The sequence below is a fragment of the Gavia stellata genome, chromosome 2 (assembly GCF_030936135.1).
Source record: "Gavia stellata isolate bGavSte3 chromosome 2, bGavSte3.hap2, whole genome shotgun sequence".
Lineage (NCBI taxonomy): Eukaryota > Metazoa > Chordata > Aves > Gaviiformes > Gaviidae > Gavia > Gavia stellata.
Window position 1 is genome coordinate 111,209,238 of NC_082595.1, and position 24,283 is coordinate 111,233,520.

General features: G+C 46.3%; 1 protein-coding gene across 1 annotated transcript in view; it reads right to left on the minus strand.

Annotated features, from left to right (window-relative positions):
* The window catches only part of EXTL3 (exostosin like glycosyltransferase 3), a 109,636-nt gene that overhangs the window by 35,932 nt on the left and 49,421 nt on the right, over positions 1-24,283 (minus strand). The window contains exons 2-3 of the mRNA XM_059833553.1: positions 23,629-23,723; positions 2,401-2,529 (exon numbers count right to left, since the gene is read on the minus strand). The gene's annotated coding sequence lies outside the window, so the exon portion shown is untranslated. The remainder of the gene's footprint in view (positions 1-2,400; positions 2,530-23,628; positions 23,724-24,283) is intronic.

A 24,283-nucleotide genomic window follows, 5' to 3' on the forward strand; every position in this document is an offset into this window, starting at 1 on the left:
CAGAAAGCCGAGAGGATAAAAGGGCTAAAACATCAGGTAAAGGCTAAATCAGCTTTCTCAGATCTTGGCAGCACAGTCGCTGCGGGCAGATGGGGGAGGCTTCAGCTCTGTTGGCAGGACATTTTAATACTATTCTCTGTACACCAACTTGCATTTGCCCAGGCTGGGATAGAGGCTGGTGATGAATGTAAATCCTCAGCGCTTCTGCGCAGGGCTGTCCGTCAGGCACAGGGAGCCCTGGCAATAGCAGCACATTTGCATCGTGCCTCTGGGACCGCTGCTACACATCAGAAGGGTTTTAGCATGCACCAGTGTACAAACCAGGCAACTGAAGGCAAAAATAAATAATAAAAAAAAGCTTTTAATGTCTATTTTTCTTCCCCCTGCCTTTTTAAGCTCTCCCCAGGAAATGAAGCTCATGCTGTCACTGTCCGTGTGCATGCACCAGTAGTCAGTCCCCACTATTTCAGCCTGGTCTCATAGGGGCTGCAAAGGTCCTAGAATTGCTGCAAGCAGCTGGCCAGATGAGAGCTGCCCTATTAACCCTTCTTCCAAGCACACGCTCACTCGAACACCAGTGAGTCTAAAAGCCAGCTTAACTTCAAGGCCCACATGGGAAAACAAGCTCTGCTGTTTTTTTTGTTTGAGTGTGCCGTGGGATAAGTGCAGTCAAACCCTGCACGGTGTTGAGATAATGCAGAAACAAGGGATCATAAATGTGGCCAAGAAACAAGGGAGGGGCATGTGGATGTGCTGCTTCAGTTTGGCCAGAGAACACTGCAGCCCCACAGGCAGTAAAGGCAGTCACAAAGTTTATCAGCTCAGGCTGCACCTAAATCTTGTTCTGTTTTAGCTGCTTTGCCCATTTATGAGCCCTAAACTGTGATGAAATGGCAAACTGGACTCCCTAAAATGGCAATTGGAGTCCTTGAAAAGCTAAATCCATCGCCCCACACATGATCCTCTGCAGCTGTTCTGCCACCTAATCCTTCCAGTGGCTCTTCTGGTCCTCCCATTCAGTTGATGCAGAACAAACTTTATCCTCCTGACCTAAAAACATGGGCTGTGAACTAAAAAAAATCTGTATGCTCAGAAACCTGAAGCTGACAAACTAACTCTGCTGCTAGCTTGGAAAAGACCACACGGGAAAGACCAGAGCAGGCTTAGGAGGGATTTGAAATGCAACGCACGTGGCTTGGGATCAGTTAAAAGTATTGACTGTCAGTAAGAAATATGTGCTGGCAATAAAGCAAGCACTTTAGACACACTCTTGGACTCTTCTTCATTACTAAGACTTTATTCCTCATCAACTCGATAGAGCCTAAGGTTGTAACGCATTGTTATTAGGACTTAAAAAATAAAAAAGCAAAGTAAAAACCCAATCTGTGGTTTTACCAAGACAGAATTCAGTATTGTATTTAAGAGCAATAAGCAGCCCTGGGGAAAAAGGCTGCTGATTTCCATAGTCCCCAAACAGAAGTTTGGGAGCAGGAGAAACAGGTTAGTTGCTAGGCTCTCCAGCCAACTCATTCCTCTCACTCCCAAGTACTATTTAGTTCTTTAAACTGATTGAGCCCCACACTGAGAAACTCTTGTTGACATTATAACACAACGGTGCTGCCTGATAGACCTAATTACACACACACACACACAAAAAACAAGAGGCAGGAAGAGCTCTTAGGAAATCAGAAGCTCAATAATTACCAGAGCCTCTTCCCAAATGCCAATCTGACCGGCGTCTTGGGCACAACAGGTTTGCACACTGCAGTTCCTCCTCCCACAGCGTGGGGCTACAAGACTAAATTGGTGTTCGGGCACGTTGTCACATCTTAGTTCAAATCCTGGGCTGTGTTCCCAGCTTTCCTCAACTCCACAGTGGGCGCTCCCCGTGCCCGTGAAGTTACGGGAATACCTGAGGTTCTCCCTCATTTTGCATTTCTAGCAGAAAGAGCCAGGCTGATCTGATGTGTGGATGCTCGTGGAGTCATTACTCTGCAAATGTTCAGTCACCAACCTCCTTCTGCTAACACCTGTGCATACCTATTCCTCCCTGCTTACACCTCTCCTTTTGTCCATCTCCCTATAAAATTAGGGAAATATTGTCCCTTTCTCAGCATATTTGTGAACAGAGCCTGGAAACCTTAAACTTACGGTCCTCCAGAGCAAAGCTCAGCAATAAATAACCAACAGGCAGAATATGACTGCAGACACAGACTGCACTGAACTTTCCAGGAGGAAAATCCACAGGGATCCTGCATCCACTAAATTAGAGCTCCCAAACTCACTCTGTATGCACCCATACTTGCCCTTACTCATCAGATGACAGGTCTGTGGTGTGCGTCCTCCACAAACTTTCTGCTGTGTTAGCACTCTCCATGGAGAGCGAAGCACCGTACCCACCTCTGTCACGCAGGCTCCCTCCTGATGAACAGCGAAGGATGTCAGGGAATGCGTGTTAGTGGCTCCTGTGCTTTATCTGTCCAGTCTTGCATAGACAGTTTCTATTGCCAAGTCTCTTTTTCACCAGCACTAAAAAGAAAAAAAAAAAAGCAACCTTTTTTTTTAAAAAAAAAAAAAAGGAGAAGCAGAAAATTCTGCTAAACAAAGAAAATACAGCTTATTCCCCCCACTTTAGAACAGGTTTCTGGTGAAATGGAAAAGAAACGAACACAAAACAGCCCTTCAGCAATGATAACTTTCTACTTCCTAATGCTCTCAAAGGAAAGGATTACACCCCAAATCTCCGATCACTTTGGGAACAGGAGCAGCTGAACAAGGAGAATAAATCTATTAGGTGTGTGCTTTAAGGTACGTTTGAAAGCAGATCTTTAAAAGGAGCAGATGGAAAATTCACTCTGAAATGCTTCGCATGCTACAGCCTTAGGGACCATCACGAGGGATTTGTACCATCTCGAGAGCTCACAGGTACAGAGAAATTCTCCTAGGGTAAGATCAACGCTGCTACACGTTTAACCGGTAAAAGGTCTTGTAATCTGTAAATTCAGGGGATAAGCTGCATCCCTGGCTTTAGGAAGCTTTTATCTAAACCAAGGAACATTCACCACATTTGCAGCTCCGTGCAAAGCCAAACTTGCTTCCAGCCATGCTCCCCATCCGCAGCTGGGCATGCGTGGGGTAAAGGGGTCCTGGACAAACACTCCAGGAGAGCCCCTTCATGTGCTCGCTCCAGCAAAGTCAGAAAACCACGTGTGCTGAAGAAGGCAGTGGCTGAACGATATTAGGGAAGCATCACGTTCATTTGCCCTGTTCTACTCTTTCCCTGGGCTGCTTGCATGCTCTGTTGCAAACAGGTCCCAGAAAACACGGACACTGGCTTTGCCCCATGCTTGCTACCTTCTCTCCAGCCAGGCATCCTCCTGCCCTGATAGCATAGGACCAGAGCTCCCAGTACAGCACCATTTCATCTTACAGTCTTCACAAATGCATCTCCTGCAATTCAGAAATCTTTGGGGAGAGGAGAGAGAAGAAAAAGACCCGCTGCACATGCAAATTGTCTCAACAGCTCATGTGGATGGGGAACAGAGCTAGGGGGAAGAGATGCAACCGAATAGAAAACGCAGGACCTTACAAGACCTTTTCTGACTTTCTCTCCTTTGCAGACGCTCCACCAACCTTAACTGTGACAACAGAGATGGATAAGAGAGGTATCTGGGGAGGTTTAGAAGTGGCACTTGAGGACAAATCCTTTGAGAGCTGACTTCCACCCACATCTCAGGGGCAAAGGGCGCTCAATTCTGCAACCACGGCATCTCTTGCCAAGGACACTCCAGCCTGCAACACCCCAGGGCACCAGCCCTCGGCGCACGCTCCACCCTGGAGCTGCTCAGTGCCATGACCTGCAGGCCCTCTGGGCACGAAACAGACAGGTAAGTCTGCTGCAGCTGCCGAAAGGATCATTATAATCAGCACAAACTCTTTGCTGCTGGTTGTGGAGCCCCAGCAGGCAAGTTCAGGATCAGACCTTTCTCAGAGGCAATCGGCCCTTCTGAAGTTTCATGGCAAGAAAAGTCAGAAGCACCATCAGCTGATAAACCCCAACAGGCGAGACCCCAAGAAGCACATCAGTTTGTACTGCTGCTGGTGCTTTTGAGAGCTTATGAAGGGTGAACGGGGAAATCGATACCCAAAAGAGATGGTAGAGCTAACCATTCCAGGCGTGGAGGTAAAATGGAGTGCTGCTGGCTCAAGGATGGAAGTTGAGTTGCCTCATCAACACAAGAAGGAAAGAAGGAAAAGAAGGGAGGGAGAATTGGGAGAAGTGCACTGGACATCCAGGCTGGGAGCAGGAAGGAGAGGAGAACTGGAAGGGTTGGGAGTGGGGGTTCCTCCTGCTGACTCCCTGCAACCCCAAATCCACCTGTGGTGGCAGCAAGCGGCTTTCCAGGGATCCGGCACTGGCAGAATGAAAAAGCACATGGAGGTGGGGAGTGCCATCAACCTGCAGCTCTGGCCACTACCTACTTAGCCAAAGCTGGTCCCGTGACAGGAGATCAAAAGATACTCAGAACTCATCTGGACAATGCCCAGGTTCAGAGACCTCCAGAGGTCCCTTCCAGCCTAAGTGATTGTACGATTCTGCGTCTGGGCTCTCACGTGGCAATAATTCAGAAATGCGAGTGGAAACCTGGAGTCAAGATGTCCTGGGTCTGCCCCCAGCACTAACACTGCCTCCCTCCAGCACCCAGGGGAAACCACACAACCTCCATGCCTCATTCCGCTTCTTTACAAAGCAAAGGTGAACTCAAACTGCTTCAAAGCAGACAAGTGAAGAACGGACAGTCTGGTTTACAGCTTTTTGTTCCCCATCTGGGGCAAAGGGACAAGAACCCACTCCAGGAGATCCTCAGTATTGTGGCAAGCAGAAGTTACAGAAATCTCTTGCCCGAGTGCTTCCAGGCATCCACCTGCTTTGCCCTCTAAGAAAGGCAGCTGCTGAAGGTCTGTCATGCTCCTCAGCTGAGGTTAACTGAGTGGTTCATGAACATTCATTTATTCTGATGAAATCCTTAGACAGTAAAACCGCATCCAGTTTTCAGAGAGCAGGTAAGGCAGGTACAGAGAAACAATTTGCCCAAGGTCACCCCAGAAGCTGTGTCAGCTTGGGATTCACTCCACATCTAATTGTCCTGTCCGCAAGATCGTCCATCTTCCCAGCCTGCCTTTTTCCAGTGGTTTCCTTCTCCAGTGCCTTCTTGCTTTTTGCATAATGCATTGCGAAATCTACTTTACATATAGAGCTTTTAGTTCTTAAATTTATTACTTAGTGTTGTTTTCTGGTAATAAACCAGCCATATTGTTTTATTTATTCTTCCAGGCTGCACACAAGCACTTTTCCGCACAAAGAAATACCCAGCTTACGAGCAAATCCTTTTACATTCTGCGGTACTGAATGGCAGAGCAACCTGGATGTGAAGCTCACCCCCCTCCAAATCTCAGAGCAAGGGACCGCAGGGCAGCGCTTTACAAGAAAGCTGATAAATCCGTACAACAACACAGCAGCTGATGTTGCACTGCTCACCGTGTTCCCATTTACAAAGTGCTGAAGATTTTTTGGGACGTGGGAAGCAAACCGAGGAAGCAGGTACTTTGCTCCATCGTGTGCAGCGGCACAAGCTACTCGAGGAGTAGATGCGTGGCTGATCTTTTGTTCACCGCTAAAAGGGATAAATTAGGTGTGGGAGGAGGGGAAGGTTCTTTTTGCTTTTACCTTGAAGCAATTAATGAACAAGAACTGTCTTGAGGTAAAACCACAGTGAAGAGACAGGCGCTTAGCGTCGTACGAGAGAAGCATGCAGAGGTCAACTCCAGACAGGAGGAGAGGGCTGACTTTGTGAGACAGCTCAAGTCCTTGGTATTCTTTGTGGTTTTCAGCCCTAGATAGCTCAGGCACATTATTTTCCCCAAGGCAAAAATACAAACCTCTCTCACCTCCCTAAAACACCATCGTCACCACCTCCTCAGCAGCAAATAACCATGTGGCAGAATTCAGGCTCCCGCTCTTTGGTAGATGCTTCAGGTCATAATAAAGCACAAATTTAAAGTTTTCTTTGTCCTGGACAAGTTATAAAAAAAGGAAATATTGCCCCAACAGCACAGAAACACACACAATGTTTAACAGCATCTCACTTAGCAGGGTGGGTCACTATGGAAAATAACATGTCTCTATGGGTTTTCTGGAAAGTTTGCCCATTTCCCGCACGCAGCGAATAAGCCAGTTCTGGAGACTGAGCATCTCCATCGAGGGGCCTCTAACAAGCATGAAATCATACGGGTGGCTTCTTGTGGACCTCAGTGGGCAAGTGTCAGTCCTCATGACCCAGGCATGCCGGGAAGTTTGCATCCACGGAAAACCTATAGAAACTACGGAACCCCGGCTGCTACACCTGAGCAAGGTGCAGTGACATTAAATTCATCAGTGCTACACGGCCAAATTAAGCAGGCTAACCAACTCCAAGCGTACCTTCCCTCCCTGTTTAGCTCTTTCACCTGTCCCCCCGTCTTCCCATTTGTATCTGTGCTGCTGTGCATCTAACACCAGCTTTTCCCCTCCTCTCAGAAAAGCCTTTGATGCGCGGGGCGGGCAGCCGCACGCAGTCTCATTAGCAAGCTGGCGGCCTTCTGCACTTTTTGGAGAACGCTTCATCACCACGTAAACAGAGGCCGCTCCATTTCAGACAGCCCGATCGATCATGCCAAATAACTAAATTACCTGACGCGCCTTAATCGCCTGTATTTATATATAGCGGGCGGATGCTTATCCGACACAGTTCATTACAAAGCAAGCTAGAAATTCAAATGCACAAACACAACTATTGCCAGGACTCTATTAATTTGGACTAGCTTCAAAGTCAGTCCTATGGTGAAAACCCCTCTCTCATTACCAGACACTCGAGTCACACAGTCCCAATTAGGTGAGGGACATTAAATGCCTTTTTGCTGCACTCACAGGCGTGCAACACAGCAGGAACTCAGTGGCTCAACTAATCTGCACCTGCACCATCTGCAGAAGTTTCAGGAGAAAGATGTCACCATGCCACATGCCGTCATGCCACCACCTCTGCTGGGCTTGTGTAAAAGCTGTCCCTCTTTAACTATAACAGCATCCTAGTCCCACTACCACTGTTATACCGGCAGCTGGTTGCGCTTGTGCGTGGGTAGGCTTTGCATCGTGTATACTCGTGCAGATCTGGCCACATACAAGAGTGGAAACGTACTCTGCACAGAGAGATTGAATCACAATAACTGCTTCTGGAGAAATCACCCCTCCAGCGAAAACCAAGCCCAGAGCAGGATGAGCTGGAGAGCAGGCTGTCCTGTCCCCATCTTGGTGCAGAAGGATGGTTAAGCTTAAGGTCAGCCATGGGAAAAAAAATACATCTAAGGATATTCTGCCCTTTTTCTAGCCTTCTGAGAAAAGCTGATGATTGTCCTGCTCCCTCCTCACCCATCACACAAACAGGCCCAGCTTTACTGGTCCTTCTGGATTGCATCACAGAGCATTTTCCTCCTGTTTCTTTTCTGGACCCCCCAGGAGCTCCTTTCACTCATCAACCTTAGCAACCCTTTTCTAAAGGCCTGACTCAGTGGTGAACTAAGTCACAGTAAACATGCAAGTCTGGCCATTCTCCTCCCCATCTGTTTAACCTGCGAGCTCCCCAGGGCATGGCCTATCCTTAACACACTCAGAGAACACCACGAAGTGTATCTACAGATCTCCCTCCTGTGCAAGGTACCCCCACGCTGGCAGAAAGCGATGCGGCGTGTAGCATCCTTGCTGGAAAAATGCTGTTGGCGTTAAGTGCTGTGCCAGATAAACTCTCCTGAAACCAAGAGGCACCACTGGGAGACACCTTTCAGGCAAGATCTCTGCCAGCTAAAGCAATGTTATGATGGCTGAATTTAAAGCTAATTACTGTAGTCGTGCAATGCAAAGAGGAACCTGACCAGGTGAATTAAGCTAATGAGAGTCTGTGCAGGACACTCGCACGATACAGGTTAGGATGTGCAGATGTGGAAGCGGCCAAATACCGCACTTCAAAATACACAGAGAGAACAAAACACTGCCTGAAGCTTGTGGGTGTGCTTAACGAAGTTATTAACCATCATAAGAGTGTATGATAGAAGATAAGCGCTAGCAGAATGCATGATAATTAAATTTCTACAAAGCAAAGTCGCCACTTGAATTTGAAACACTGGATAATTTGACACAAGCTGTGTGCTGGTCTGTCACTGGTGCCCAGTGCCTCGCTTGCAAGATATCATAAAGAAACATAAATGACAAACCTAGTCTCAAGCTGCGTGGCTGCAGAAGACTAACAACACCCAGACCCTGGAAGAGGCAGGATGGAAGACAGCAAACTCCGCTCAGCATGTGTGTCCGGCATAGAGACTGCTTGTATCGTAATGGGTAGGTAGAAAGACATAGAGAAAACACTGGGGGACAGATGTCATAATAACAGACCAGTTAGGAAGGGCAAAGTTACACTGTTCTGTTTAATGAAAACCTAAGAGAGAGGTCAGGGAAAGAGGAATCAAAGGAACTTGGCCAAAGTTGGAGGTGAAGGAAGGAATTAACTTTTCACCTGCACAAGGTAGATTCAATCACCGAGCAAGATTAGATGGGTTTTGGAAAGCCACAGGTTATAAAAGTTAAGCTAAGGGTTAGATTGAGTCTTCCTAGAAATAAATTGATCAATTAAATACACCCACTCACTGAATTTTTAAGAACGCAGCTTTATATTAGCCATCAGGCAACCAACGGAGGCCTCTGCTCTGGAGCAGCATCCCTCCAGCACTGAGCTTGTGCCCGTGCTGAGGGTCCCACCGGGGCTGCTCCCTCCCTACAGCTTCACCACTGCAGCCTGGGCAAGACACAGCCCAAAGTGACTGGCTCCCTTTCAGCGTTTCTTAATATCTGCAACTTAACAGCAGAAAACCCACCAAAACCATTAATAGCAGAACTCCCTAGTTTTGTGCAATTCCTGTCATATACATAATTTACTTATTATTTCATTTTATTTGGACTCTTCCGGTTCCCAGCTGACACCTGGCGCTCAGGAGGCATCAGCAACCTCCCACACTCCGGGAAGCATGTTATCCCATACTCACACCCACTTTTTTTTGCACTCCCCCAGGTTACACAGCATATTCCTTACTGAACCGCTGCTTCGCACCTCCGCGACGGCCACTTTTGTGAAATGCTTTGGGATCCTTCAAAGTAGAAGGTGATTCTGCCAACTCTCAGGGCTGGGAACTCAGGGATATTAGTAAGAGTATGGCAGGACTGTTTAATGGCTGCAAACTTAATGAGCAAACACAGCACTTCTTTTGACCTCAAAAATTACTTTTTAGGATAAAAGAAGAGGAGGTCTTAAAATAAAAAAAGCACGATGAAATGCTTCAACCAATGGCACTGCCGCACGGAGGCTGTTCCTTAGCATCCTGGAGCAGATGTGCTGCACTCAAAATGTCTTTGTCTATTAAAACTGTGTCAGCTTCAGAGACTCCAAAACTCCCTGTGGCATAAACAGAATTTCTAATGAACAGCTGCGGGATACAGGAGTAGCCACGCAAAATGCAGCTGCTGAGATCATTTTCTTTGCTCCTCTCTCACCACCTTTCCTCTGCTGCCCAAATCCCACCTTCCTCTGTTTTGTCTCTCCTTTCCTCCCTCTCCCACCACCCCGCTGTGGCTTCTGTACCCTCCGCAAATGAGCGCTGTCAGCCCATCGGTTTAGTTCATCCATATCCTTCTTCATGCTTCTCTGTGACCCACCTCCATCCTCCTCCTTTGCAGCAAGTCAGGTAACGACCAGCAGTTTGAGGGCAGACACCCAGCGCTGGTTTCCTCTATTGACATTTATTATTTCCAAAGCCTGGAGCATCACTCATGTCCTTAGACCGCATTTTGCTGTGCCCGCACATCTCCTGGTCTAACAGAGCCACGCTCCCATGCAAGCCCTTGAGCGCTCTCACGCCTCTCCAGCCTCTGCAGAGTTTTGCTGCTGCTGCTTTGCCTGCTCGCACCAAGAAACTGCAAAAGGGAGAAGTACAGGGGAGAAACATTATCATGCCAAACCCTGTAATTCCACAGAACATGAGCAATCCTCAGGGAAGGATTCAGCCTGAGTAAATTGAAACCCACTAATAGAGCTTTTAGTTTCAACGCTGCCTTCCAGGCCAAGGCACCAAAGCGTGACTCCTTATGTGACTTGGTTTGTTTTTTTAAAACCCTCTGCCTTTGAAACCAAAATCCTATGAAGCATACGGCTTGGTCCAAAGGCACTTCCCAACTGCTCTCCCAAACCTAATGGTGTCCTGTTAGCTAGCTGGAGAAACAGCTGGAATGATTATTAATTTAGTCAGGCACTTGTAACGGCCCCTGCGATGCTCAGCACTGTACTCAGAGAAAAATGTAATCTGTTGTCTCAATGTAGCCCCAACAAGTCCTTCTGGGAACACCAGCACAAATGAAGCCTGAATTCTTACTGGTTGGTGCCTTCAAGCTTCCATGGGGTCCTCCAGTATCCTGTAAAGAGCCTTGGTTTCCTATTTTCAGGACATTTATAGGGAGTTAATGCTTTGGTGAGCTCTGTCCCTCTAATTTGAGTGAAAACAGCTGATAGGTTCGAAAGTTATTGGAAGACTAACAGATAAGACCAGATGCCAAAGACCCATTTTATTAGAACGCTCTAACAACATTAAAGAGCGTGCAATGGTAAGCAATAGTGTCTTTTCAAAGAAATCCTTATTAACTGGTATCGAACATGCAGGCCAGCTAAATACCTTGTGGCTTTGAGACAATCTGTCTCATGTAATCATGTAATGCCCACATGCTTTAGCTATTCATCCACTGCAATGAGTGGTGAGACTGGTGCTAGCAATGAGCAGCTTAAACCAGCCAAGTTTTTGCTAAGTTAATGACTTAACAGCTTCCCTGGACTGGCAACAGGATGTGCAGGACAGATCAAACAGTTAACATCACTAATGCACTTTTGTGGCCCAGAGGAAAAATTCCCAGAGAAACCACGTGCCACAGATATTGTGGATACACTCTGTACTTTGGAGATTGCCCAAGTAATCCCCACCATGTGCAGTCCCACCTGCCCGATCACAGCAGAAGGTGAAGAGAATCCAAATGTTAGCAGAGGGGGTGCATTGGGGAAGGCTGAAGCTACTTTGGCGAGGACACGCCAAGCTTAAAAATACTCCAGGCAGAAATCTCCAATGCACAACAGCTATTTTTGCTGGGTAAGTGGGGCCAAATGTCCTCAGAGCAGCTCCAAAACGGGCAGTGGGACATACTGCCAGCACAACGCTCGTGCAGATGAAGCAATTGCTTCCAACACAAGCTGCTATCTCCCAGCCATCATCCCAAAGATCAGACTATTTCTAACTCATACCAGCTTCAGGGACCACCTGCAGAATAGATGCCAAGAGGTCCTCATGGACAAGGAAGCCACAAATGTCTCTTCTGGCCATTTGCATCAGTTATTATGGACAGAAGAGTAAGGCCAAGCATCTCTCACGCTGTGCCATCTCACTCTCACCTCAGTGGGTTGAGCCATAAATGGCTCAGATCGCACAAAAATATTGCAAGGGACAGCACAGCTCTCTCCCTTTTAGGCTTAACAGCACAACAGGTTGGCTAGTGCCTGAGTTAACTATTGCCATCCACTGGACAGAAGCTGCTCGTGTCCAAAGTAAATACCCGATGCCCAGCCAAGAAAAGGGGAGATGTTCCCAGAGCTTGGGAAAGCTGCCAGTGAACACGTGCTTTGAGGGGCTCAGCGACACAGCCACCAACTCCACTGCGAACATGCTATGCAGACAGGCATGAAGTCATCGGCTTGGAACCAAGTCATTAAGATAGCCACAGAATTCACAACTCAATTTGACCATTGTATAGAATCCAATAAAAATAATAAAAAAACCACGAGGATGGCTGTATTAGATCAAATCAATGATCCGTCCACTTCAACCCCTTACTCCTGAGTGCTCATTTCCAGCTGCTTTGGAGCAAAATACTCATAAATCATACTCACAGAACAGCTTATTCGGAACAATTTTCCCCTAACCACTAGCAAATAGGAGTTGCATGAGCTCTTGAAGAACAGAAGCTGTCTACCAAAATACTTTTTTGAAGCAATCAATCACGTACAAAGTCCAAACTGTTTAAAAAAAAAAAAAAAAGAAAGCCACACAAGCCATTTCCTTTCACCAGCTTCAACTACAAAACCTCCAAATTCATTCCGTGTCCTCTTCTACCAATACAGCATTACACACCTCTACAGCGACGGGTACACCAAGACTCTCGCCCAACTCACTACGGACCCAGAGGAACATTAGTAAGAAAGCCAGCGGAACAAGAACTGCCACCTTACCTCCTCTAAGCTGGCTGACATCCCACCACATGCTCCTCACTGAACTATGCAGCGTTGATTTTTTCAATCCTTGTGACCATCAGCGTTGGCAAAGAAGTAGAAATACAAGTATCCTACTGCCAAGAGACGATTTCAGCATAAATCTGCACTTTTGCTGTTGTCTCACCCTTCCTGATGGACATCCTGGTTCTCCAGTACAGTCCTTCAGTGGAGTAGCCCTCCCTCTCTTTTATCCAACGTCCTCTCTAACATCTATGCTCTGTTTCCGTTCCAGTCATTTCCCAAATTTGTGCCGGGTTTCTTTTTTTTTTTAAATTGCTCTCAATATGTCACTCTATATTACTCAACAGCAGATTTATTTAAACGTGTCAATGCTGTTGCTTAGCAGATCTGGCTGTGCTTTACAATTTAAGCCTGCTTCAGAATCACGTGCTCCCCTTCCCAGTGCTCCCCAGCACTTCTGGATTATCAGGAAGTTCGAGGAAAATCAAAATAAGTCCGACTAAAGGCAATCCACTGGCCTGCCTAGGAAAGATTCACTAGAGAGCCTTAAAAACACACCCCACCACCAAAAACCACCCTAGAAGAGGAAGAATTCTGCCAAAAAGCCCACCTGATTTTTCTTCTCAGTTAGGAAGCAATATCAGGTGCTATTTGCCTTCCATTTTCTACCTTATACCCACAAGCTTCAATAGGAGCCCATCAAGTAAATGATCATCAAGAGCTTTGAAAAGAGTCCTAATATGGAGCTAATACCAGCTTTCCCCAAGCAACAAGCTAATTTTAGGTAATGGCCTTCAACCGCTCTATAAAAGGCCTGGAACACCCAGGTGAGAGCATGTTCTGACCTTTGAAATTAGACTTGGGTCTTTGCTGAGAGAGAGAAGATAATGTGCAACTAAATCACATACACAATGCTTTCTGCTTGGGCTTTTCAAGCTCTCCAACCACCAGTGGTGTAGGTTTAGTCATTGCCCCCATGGACTCCCACGCGCACATTCACAGCCGAGTAACTGGAGTGCCTAATGGCTCCGCACAGCATCAGCAAGCCCCGCGCACAAATTCAGCGAGAGGCAGAAGCTGTCCCAAAATGCTTATGAAAAAGACTAAGCAAACCCGAGAAAATGTCATCCTTCTGAAATCCACTGAAGCAGAATAAACGCAAGCAAATTGCCCAAGAGCACACCAAAACCTGCTGCGCAGCCACTAACAGATGCCAAGTCTTCTGCACATTCATCCAGGGCTCAAACCGTGAGGTTGTCTCCATGGGCTGGTCTCTATTCGAGGTGTATTTCACATGTTGCCCCTAAGCTGACCTCATCTTCTGCCCCAAAACCTCCAGCTCAATCATCACCCTGCATCCCTCCAAGCCAGGCTGTTTTAGGGGGAACTAACTCTCATAAACTGATGCCGTCAAGTCAATCTCCAGCAGCTGCTAATTCCAGATTCGGACTGCAAATCACACCCAAGGAACCAGGTTCACAACCTCGGGAACTGATACCACAAACTGAGACAGCCCAACCAAAGACAAAATTTGCAGCAGGACCTGCCAGAACAGCTAGTGATGGGTTTCCAAAAATAACTCAGTTCCCTTTCTGCAGTGCCTCATGTCCGTTTACTTACAGCCATCTAAAAATAGCCCTTCCCATTTGGATCAATGAAGAGAGCTGTCAGAAGTGAAAGACGCTCATCACTCCGCGCACGCACAAGACTACAGGAGATAAAATACTTCTGAAATGCAGCGTAGGGAACAATCCCGCGCTGGCCCCGAGAGAGCCAGCTGGATGGGCCTAATGATTCTTCTCCAGCAACAGCTGTGATTGAGTTTATTTCCATTTTGTGTGATTAAAGAGACAGATAAAAGGGAGAACAAAAAGTCTAAGATTTCAAAAGGCACTAAAAATAAAATAGTTTGTATTCACTTGGCACCTTACCTTGACAGCATTTTATACATGATAGCCAACCAGTCCTCAATAACCCAAAAGGAAGACACAAGTAATTTATAGACAGGGAAACCAAGGCACGGAAATGTTAAAATACTGACTCAATCCTCAATAAAATCAACAGCAGGAGTAGGTTTAAAGGGTAGGTGTTCCTGACGTACCTTCCTATATTCACGCCGCAAGACCCCTCTCTATTTATTCTTCATGGAGCCAACGTAATTGTTTCCATTGCCTGGCAAGCCTAAATCGATGTCGAAGAGTTCAGCAGCTCTTCACAAGGAGTTACAGTCCATTTAGCTGATGAAAGTTAACCGGTTTTCAGAGCCTGTTCGCACCTCGCAGGGAAAACACACTTTTTCAAAATTCTAACATACAAGTTTAGCAGCAGGATGCCTGAAATTAATCCCTTTATTTAAACACTTACAACTTTAAGTGTCTCTAAGCAATTGTAAAGGCTTTATTAGCTAAGGCAATGAAAGCCCGTGAGCAGCCAAGTCAAGATGAAGCCAAGCTTATCTGCAGTAAGTTTCCAAGCATTAACTTAGACAACACAAACTCACTCTTGAGAGTATCTGTACCTCAGAGGAAGGAACAAAGAGGACAGCAATGCAACTGTAAAGGCTGCACTTACCCTGCCCATTTGCCTGCACAGCACCTTGCTGCCAGCAGCAGTTTGTGAGCAGGGATGGATGGAGCAAATCCTCCCAGAAGCCATTCCCATGGCCATGAAGGTCAAGAAGGTAATTTGGAACAGCACACATGTACCATGGGTAATCGTACCTCACCGATCTGATTGTCTTCTGTAATGAAGTGACTGGCTTGGTAGATGAGCAGACAGCATTTGTTGCTGATTCCCTTGACATCAGCAAGGATTTGATGTGGTCTCCTATGACTGGATATATAGGGGGAAAACAAATGACTGGAACAGAAGCCCAAAGAGGTGGTAGACCCTCCACCCCCGTGACGGTCAAACCTCAACTAGACAAAGCCCTGAGCAACCTCATCCACCTTTGCAGTTAGCTTTACTTCAAGTAGGATGCTGGATTAGAGACCTCCAGAGGTGCCTCCCAACCTGATTTATTCTATGATTCAAAGAAATGCCGAAGAGAAGGTGGAAGTCTTTCCTGGAGATATCTGAAATAGACAAAGCTCTTATGTATAATAAAAAATAAAAATAACTCTTCATAAGCTCTTCATTGAGCTGATGACCTGGTGACAGGGGGAAGTCTCCCAGCACACTGTGCTTCCTTTTCTCTAATGTTTACATCTTGAACAGAGGAATATATCTGTTCAATTAAGATACATATACCACTTTCACATTAAAATTTAAGGTGCTTTAGTGGCGTCATAAGACTTAATACCTGTAGAAGGTGATAAACATTCATGAGAGCAACACTGTGAGATTAAATGGGTTGGGCTGATGTTAAAAGACATTGTAAGAGACATCCTCTGCTCCTATCTCTCTGCTCAACTATTACACAATCATTTCCCCAAATCCTTTCATGTATCCAACATGCAGAGAGATACACAAGCCATGCACATCCCAGACTGGATCCCGTCTGGTTTCTTTAGTGGGATGAAAAAAGAATGGATTAGATGCTGTGTTTGAATTCTAGGTGTCATGAGGTCTGGGATTTCTTGTTAGAAATGTCTTCTGCTACTGGAAAGTGTAACTATTGAGTTTCACCAAAATTAAAAACTCCTCTCAGGTTTGTTTTCCTTTCACCTTATTCTCACAGCTGTCTTGCCAAAATCCATAGAAGACAAAAATCTATAGTTCCTACCATACACATTCTGAAAGGGTTTCAAGTGCACAGCAAAGTTCTCACCCTTAATATGGTCTTGTAAGGCACACAGCTATCTTCCTGACTTTGCTGGTTCTGATCCAGAAGGAAAAAAACCAAAACCACAAGTCGCTGGTTTTGCTGACCAGGATTACCTGACTTAGTGAATATCAGCAGCCTTCAAGGACACGGTATAACACACCGGAGTGGAAATCGCAAGTGCTGGATGCAGCTCCCTTAAATCCTCTAAGCCTCTGCTTCTCGGCCATAACAGCCATTTAAGTGCTGATAAACTCACTTTAAGATTATTTTCATAAAACTGAAGGTCAGCAAACAATTTTGTAACTAAGACTGTTGCATAATGCTCAGCCTGATGCATAACCCAAGCCAACTTGAGTGAGCAGACCAGAAGGCAAGGGGTGTGCTGCCTATTTTGAGATGCGATGTGCCCCGAGGGGTCACCGGGGTTTGATGATGGATTGCTCAGAGCCACATCTTGCAGCAGCATGTGTTTTGCAGCCTCTCCAAGCCCTGGCTACCCTGCTGCAAGCACCTACACCCCTCTGCAAACCTTGGCTGTGTTTAGTGATGGAGTCGGCTTCTGTGCATCCCTCCGCGCTGGACAACTCCTCCTGCTTCACCAGCTCAGAAGTTGCCTCTTGCCCACAGCGGCTTTGCAGATGAAGAGTGAGCAGTCACACTGACCAGTTCTCAACAACCCATCCCTGCATCTAAACCACTCCTGACTCTCTTCAAAGTCAATCTGAAGAAACACGTTGATCTTGGCAAAGTGAGTCTCTGATAGAGGGAGGTCATTCTAACATCAACCAGTGGAGGGCAACCACACACATACACAACAGCTAGCATCCTACTGCCTGATAAAAAAAATAAAATACACTTTCTTCCCATTTCCAACCATCCGAAGAGTTTAAGTGTTCCATCTTTCCCATTCTGCCTTATTTATGTCTATGCCCCTCCCTATGACACTTAAACAGCATCCACCGAATAGCAGAGTATATTCACCTGAAATTAGGCAAAAGAGAACCTAAATTCCTCAGCTTCCCCGCTCAGCGGCAGTTCTGCTCTTCTCCCTGTACATGAGAAGGACCTGCCAGGCCACACAAACAAACCACACAGAAGAAAAACACCACTTTGCCCCTTGCATTTCAGCATATAACCACATGGACAAAATCCCTGGAAGAGTGTCACCACTTTTTTTCCAGATATGAGACCTCAGCTGTAAGGGGTTACCCAAACTATGCAATAAGAGAACACAGCAGCTGTGATCTAGCAAGAACAGATCAGCACCTGGCAGGTCTTCAGCAAACAAAATTCTTACCCAGCTGAGCAACACATGCAGGATTTAAAGAAGAAGGCAGGTGAAGACTGTATGGATCCTTCACCATGCAGATAAGCCACGGTGCTTCTAACTCACAGAAATTAGAAGGCAGAAGCACATCCCCTCCGGATGGCTGCTTCTTTCATGCTATGCGGAGACGAAAGGCTAAAGCAAGCTATTATCTTCAGAGGCTTGACAAAGCAGCAAGCCAAATCAAACAATGCTTCAGCGAGAGGTAATCCAATAGTTTCAGCTGAGCAATTGTTTGAACAGTCACAGTGTTTTGGTACAAAGGCAGGTTGAACATCAATAATTCTGAAGTCCAGCCCAAGTAGATCTTAAGCAAATAGGAAACAAAACACTCCTTTTCCTTCACTGCCCTGGTAAACTCAGACCCCCCCTTCCACAGCCCAACCAAGCAAGTGTGTCCGTGCCCCAGCCAAACCACAGCGCGAGCAGAGCCGTGCTGCTCAGCGTGCTGCTACACTAACTTCGTCAGCTGAACCGATAACCCACCAAGCTTCTCAAGACAAGTCGGTCGCTGTACGTGCTGCTGACCTAAGGAGAATACATCAGTCACAGCTGGTAATTTGGGCACTGGCAGCAAGGAAACTGCTCATGAGCTGGCTATAAATAGCAAAGGGACTGGGGATATTTTCTCCCTTGTGTGTACGCCTGCCCGCCCTGCTGCACAAACCCTTCGCAGCCTGTCTCAGCCTGCTCTGACACTCTCATGATTCAAAATAAGCAGGAGATGGAGGGGACAGGGTTTGCTCAGGAGAGCCCAACAACCGTAACTTTTATACCTTGGGGCTGGATAACCTGCACGCAATGACATTCCTCAGTACTTAGCTGGAAAACCTGGGGAAAGGCACCAGGTGACTCAGCTCTTCACCCTCTCCTTTCTCCCCATCAACATTTCAACAGCACAATGCACTGCTGTTACAGGGGTGAGACACAGGGACCCGCTTGGTACGTGAAATGGAAAGTCAACAACCCAATCACCTCAGATTTTTAAGGATACTCATTTCTTCATCATCATTATGTTCTGTTATAAAAATCACTTTATGAGCTCAGCTAATCTGGGATGCTGAGTTTCATCATCGCCTGGGAAAATGTTGTTGATAAACAATTACTAAGGAAAAAAATAAAAAAAAAACGAGGCAAACAGAAATCAGTGCTTCTCCTCTGGCCTCCAAAGGATCTTTCTGCACTCAAACCTGTTTTGGCTACAAGGGCCTTAGCTGGCACAGTTTGCCTGTACTGGGTGCTGTGCACAACAAGCACCGTGCCACAGCACTTCTTCACTGCGTGCCAGTAAAACACTGGCTTTCCAGCCAGGGGTGGTTTTCAGTATCAGTATCACAGGAAAAAGGGGAAGGAGGGGCTCTGTTTTTGGTACAGGCTGCTGTAGCCCCAAGGCCACACCAGTACATCCGCCTGTTCTCTGGCCCCCAGTCCAGCGGGTGCAATCTGTCCGCTTTTGTGCTCTTAAACTTTTGCACCTTCCTGAACACAGTGGCCATATCCAACCTGCCTTGCGGGTTCGGTTCCTGGTTGTGCTGACTTCTGGCCCGTGGCCGGGGATCGTGTGGATCAATGCTAGCTGGCTGAGGCCACCGCCGCCTGAGTTACAGCCTGGGTGAGTGAGCCCCAGTGCCCAGGAGCATCCCCTTGCGTCCCGGTGACCAGGCTCTCAGCCCTGAGCCGTGCATCACGGAGCAGAGCCTGTCCTCGACAGCCCACGGCTGGGGAGGGATGGGGAATGATGACGTTACACTAGTTCACCGCATTTAATAACAAATAAATACCCATGAAACACATAGGAAGGGTTATTACTTCAGCGTGTATAAAGGAAACATTGAAGTGACAGGGAACTTCACTTCCCACCTTTTGAGGGGATAATACAAACCAGCAGAGCAGAAAGAAATCCAAAACATCATTTATCAAAACAGCAACAGAATTTTCTGTCAAAAGAGAGATTTCATAACAAGGATGCTTTTGGCATGGGTGGATTCATGGCAAAACAATGAAGCAATGCGAATTATATACGATCGTTTCTTTGCGCAGAGGACCAAAAAGCTTTCAGAAGCTTTATAAAATTAGAGCTGCTTATATTTAACAGCTAAAATGAAAAGGTGGGGAGGGAGCGCTTCCCCCATGCAGTTCTGTAGAAGCAGAGCTCATGATTGTACTCAGCGGGAAACACGGTACTCGTCGAGCACTCTCGGCACCTTCCCTCCCATTGAGCTGCAGGCACAGGGGAAGCTCAGCAATTTGCAGAATTGGGTCCTTGCTTTTGTTCCTCTCTCCCTCCCCACGTACTCTCCATCCTCCCTTTGACACACACAGATGGAAAGACTGATGATAACATGCCAATTAGGTTATTTGAAGCCTTGCTACTACCTACTCTAAATGCAGGCACATGAAGCAGCAGGATTCTGCTGGTGACATTTGGACCACAAATGAAGTCCCCAAGAGTAATAAACAATCAGGTAAAGAAATCTGGAAAGAAATTACGCAGCACACCTCGTCTTCTTGGCCCCCATGAGATCCATATAAAATGTGTTAATGCATCTGATTATGATCTAAATTATGTACAGAGGCTCCTGCCAAGCACTCTGTGAAGTTTCTTTATTGTTAAGTTGGAAGCTGTTTAAGAATGGTCCAGTCATCATGTTTCAAACTAGATTTGGAAAAAAACATTTTCCTACTTTATTGCTGGCTCAGAAGACGGGTTTGCGGGAGAAGGGTGATGTGTGGTTTTTCTCTGCTGAAGAAAGAACAGCAGAAGTGGTGACAGAAGAAAAGAAGAGTCAATTACCTGTCCTTCTATCCTAACCTGAGCTGTGTGGATTTACTGCACACAGACATGCCAGAAAATGACTGCAGTTTCTGCTGGCGTTCTCGATGCATTTTTCCCCAAAAGACAGGTATAAACACCAAGGTGTTCTCACGCACACGTTCCACAGACTATAAAACTTTGAAAGAAAGGGTTTCTGGAAATGAAGAACTTGGTAAGAATGGCTTGCAGAACATCACACGAGACTTTCCCCATGCCCGTAAGGGCTGGCTGAGCTGTCGCTTACTCTGTCAGTAAGCCACTGTGTACCTTGGAAGCAGGTAAGAAAGCTGTTTTTCTCCACAGTATGCCATAGCAAAATTGGAGCTTTTGAAAAAAAAATATAGATACACACCTCCCAGGTATATATTCAATACATACAAGTTTGGGAGAGCACCCACAGTTTTACACGGCAGCCCTGACAACCCCACTTGTCGTTAAAACTCCTGACCAACCCAACCAATGTTTTATCTTCTGCTGGCGTCCGACCGAGCCTTCACTGCAGTGATCAGCATCTCCTCTCCACTGCATTGCTAGTTTCCCAAGTTAGAAGCAGAGCCTAGGTCACCTTGCTCAGAAGAGCTGGTTTTTAAAAGGAAGGTCCCCATATATTAAAGGTCTTCCATCTATTACCTCTGCCCTTGCAAACACACAGCTGTAACATTAACTGCATAAATCTGGACTAAACAGGGCCCTATGGAAGAGAGATGGCATATAATATCACTTACATATTTATTTTGCTCTATATGTACATACACCTTTTATATATATAAAATAAATATATATAAATATATATATATGCATGCCAGATAGCTGTCTGCACCTCCTTCCTTTCAAGTGCACAGGTCATCTTTGGTATAGGGCTTAATACTTCATATACATCACCACAGTGTCCAGCATAACAGGCATTTTAAGGTATCAACCACACCCAACCCCTCTGGTATGTCAAGACGGTCATTTGATACGAACAACAACTGTTGGACACATTTAATATTGCTCCATAGGATGACGTTAGAAGTTAAGCATTAGAAATCCACATTTAAGGCAAGCCTTTCTTGCTTGGCGTGTGTGCTACAGCCCATGTCCGAGCAGCTTCGCTTTTACCTCCAAATGCCTCGAGTCGGACAACAAGGAAAAGAAAACGCAGAGATTGAGGCAGATGTTAAGCCAAAACGTTGGCCTGCGATGTCCCTGGCCTATCTTTTAGTGTTCCTTCCTGAAAACATCAACTAGACAACAAAGCAATTATGGCAGTGACCAACACTCTTGCTTGTGGTGAAATTCAGCACAGACATAAAGACTGAACTCTGGAGTTAGCGATGCAAAACTTGGTCTGAGCCAGACCTTGTTATCAGCAGATCTGCAGGAAATTAGGGATCAGAACTACCATTTCTAGCCACCATGGTAATGTAGTGGTTTAAACACCAAAAAATGCTTTAATGTAGGATCACAGGCTGGATCCCAGCCAGCTAACAGCACTGCTTTAAAAGGAAGTATTTATCTCTATGAAACACTTACTAAACAACACGCTTGGTGCTTGAAAATAAAGCTTTCACTATACAACCAGATTTTAACCTGAAATTCTGCATGTTGGCATTCTCTTCTGCTGCAGGTAAAGCTGATTCCCTTACACAGCATGCTTATTTTCTCTCTTTTTAAGAAAAAAAAGAATTTTCTCTTTCAGTTTAACTTTGAGGCAAGATGGAAGACCACAGCCTGGCCTCAAAGACGTGAGATCTTTTGAACTCAAAGTCAGCAGGCTCTCACAGGAGCTGAGCTCGAGGGCTGCTCTGGAATAAATCAAAAAGGATTTATTCTTTCACTTGAACACGGCAGAAAAAAAACCCCAACCCAGATGTACAGATATGTGGTTGGGGGTGGGGAGACAGCTAAAAGGTTGGGGGAAAAAAAAAAGCAGCAACTTAAGACTGCCATTATGGCTTGATTGCCATGATCCTATAAGCTAAACACTATCCTGCATGGTTGGATTTCCTGGAGGAAATCACCAGCACAGTTGCTAAGTCTGCTGGAAGCAGTTCAACCCAAGTATATACGGAGCAGATGCTCCAAACATGACACACAAGGACACAGCGCTCCTGGAGAAATCTTTTGACAGCAAGTCAAAACAGGGGCTTGAACTGGTCATGTGTCATTAGAGATGCAGCTGTGATTTTTTTCCCAGATTATAGAGTTCAAGGCCAAAAGGGACCTTGAAAGCACCTAGTCTGCTTCTTGCTGTATCACGGACCACTACATTTCATCCAAGTTTTCCTAAGAGCGTGAGTTAGATCTGGCAGCCAAATCCCAACTTGAATTAACTGTGGCAGCTCCCAGTAACAATCCATGTGCTACTTCCGCTCAAAAACTGGGGCTGCCAGAGTAGCTTTGCGTAGGATGCAACAGCTTCTCGGTGCCCTTGCGTCCCTCCGCCAGAAAACACCACTCCCTGGCAGAGGTAGGAGTGACTCCACACTCCAGCCACTTTGCTTCACGCTTGACACCTTTGCTCAAGCCCAAATTCATCAGCAGTTTTGACAATACTCCAGAGTTTGCCTGAAGGAGCTCAGCGCAGGGCACGAAATCCCATCCTCTGGCTTCGTTACAGGAGTGAGAGGAAAACTGGAGAAGGAGAAATGTGCTGCTGGCAGCAATCTCCAGCCTCTGCAGTGAGACTGCCCTTGCTCCCGTCAGCCTCACACCCCCTCAATTGCTGTGCATCAGCAGCCCATGGACTAATCCTTACCTACATGGTGAACCTACCTTGGTTGCAAAGCTTTTTGGGACAAGAATCTGCCTAATGAACGATGCTAAAGAAGAAAGATTTTCAGATCATGCACACAGTTTCAGAGCCCAACTCCCCCCGCTGAGCTGTGTGTGGGGATTTGGATCCTGAGGCACCCAGACACTGAGCCAGTGAGCTCAGACCATTAATGACATTCAACGCTGCTTTTAAGACCAGAATTTAAACTGCTGAAATCAGAATATTGTGAAATGACACTTCTTTGCCTGTGGTTCTGCCAGTTGAATTTGACTAAAACTTTCAGCAAGTAATAGATGATTAAAAAAAGAGTTGATGGCCAAAAAATATGTAAGGGGTTTGATTACGACTCCAAGGGTGACACTACACCGGTGCTGCCCAACTTCTACACGCTTTCCTCATCTCACCATTACTTTAACTTGACTATGGGGAGAAGGGAGTGTTGCTAGGAGAGTGCAGAGATGTTTTGGCAGACGGTGTTAAAATACAGCAAGGGAAGATGCAATCTAATACCAAGCATGGAGCAGACTGACACTGCAGGGCTCGTTTGTGCTTTACCTTCTGCACCTTGGCTCAGACCTGTCCTGCATCACACATCGACTCCTTCACTACTTTTCTTCTTTCTCCCAGCGTTGATCTCAAGGGTTCTTCTCCTGTTTAATATAAAAACACAAACGAAACCACATGTACTTAAGAAACATATTACCCATCGCCTAGAGGCATCATGCAAGAGAGGCTGCCTATTAGCACACTGGCTAAAAACACTCCTTCCAGACCATCTCCAAACAGATGAGAGATTCATAAGTAGTCGGCTTTCTGCCTGAATGCTCCCATGGGCTTGACAATCTGGGCTGCTGCGCAGTATCGGAGCCTGGAGGACACTAGCTGAGGAGACAGGCACAAGATTAGGCCCAAGGCAAGGGATACCTCCTTGGGTGGTATGATGCCCAGAGCAATGAGACACATCCCTGGCTCCTGCATATTCCTCAGCACAGCAGAGACTCAAAGGGAGTGCAGGGCTTCCGTAATAGAAAGCAAACTGGCCAAAATTCCCCAAGCAAAGTTTTGATGAGCTGGACTCCTGGTCCTGAGCCCCTTCCATTGCAGGAACACCAGGAAAACGAACTCCGAGCCTCCTCTACCTGAATTTGATGCTTTGGCTTATAAGGGCACTACACACACTTACAGGGACAGCCAGGTCCAGAAGAAGGAC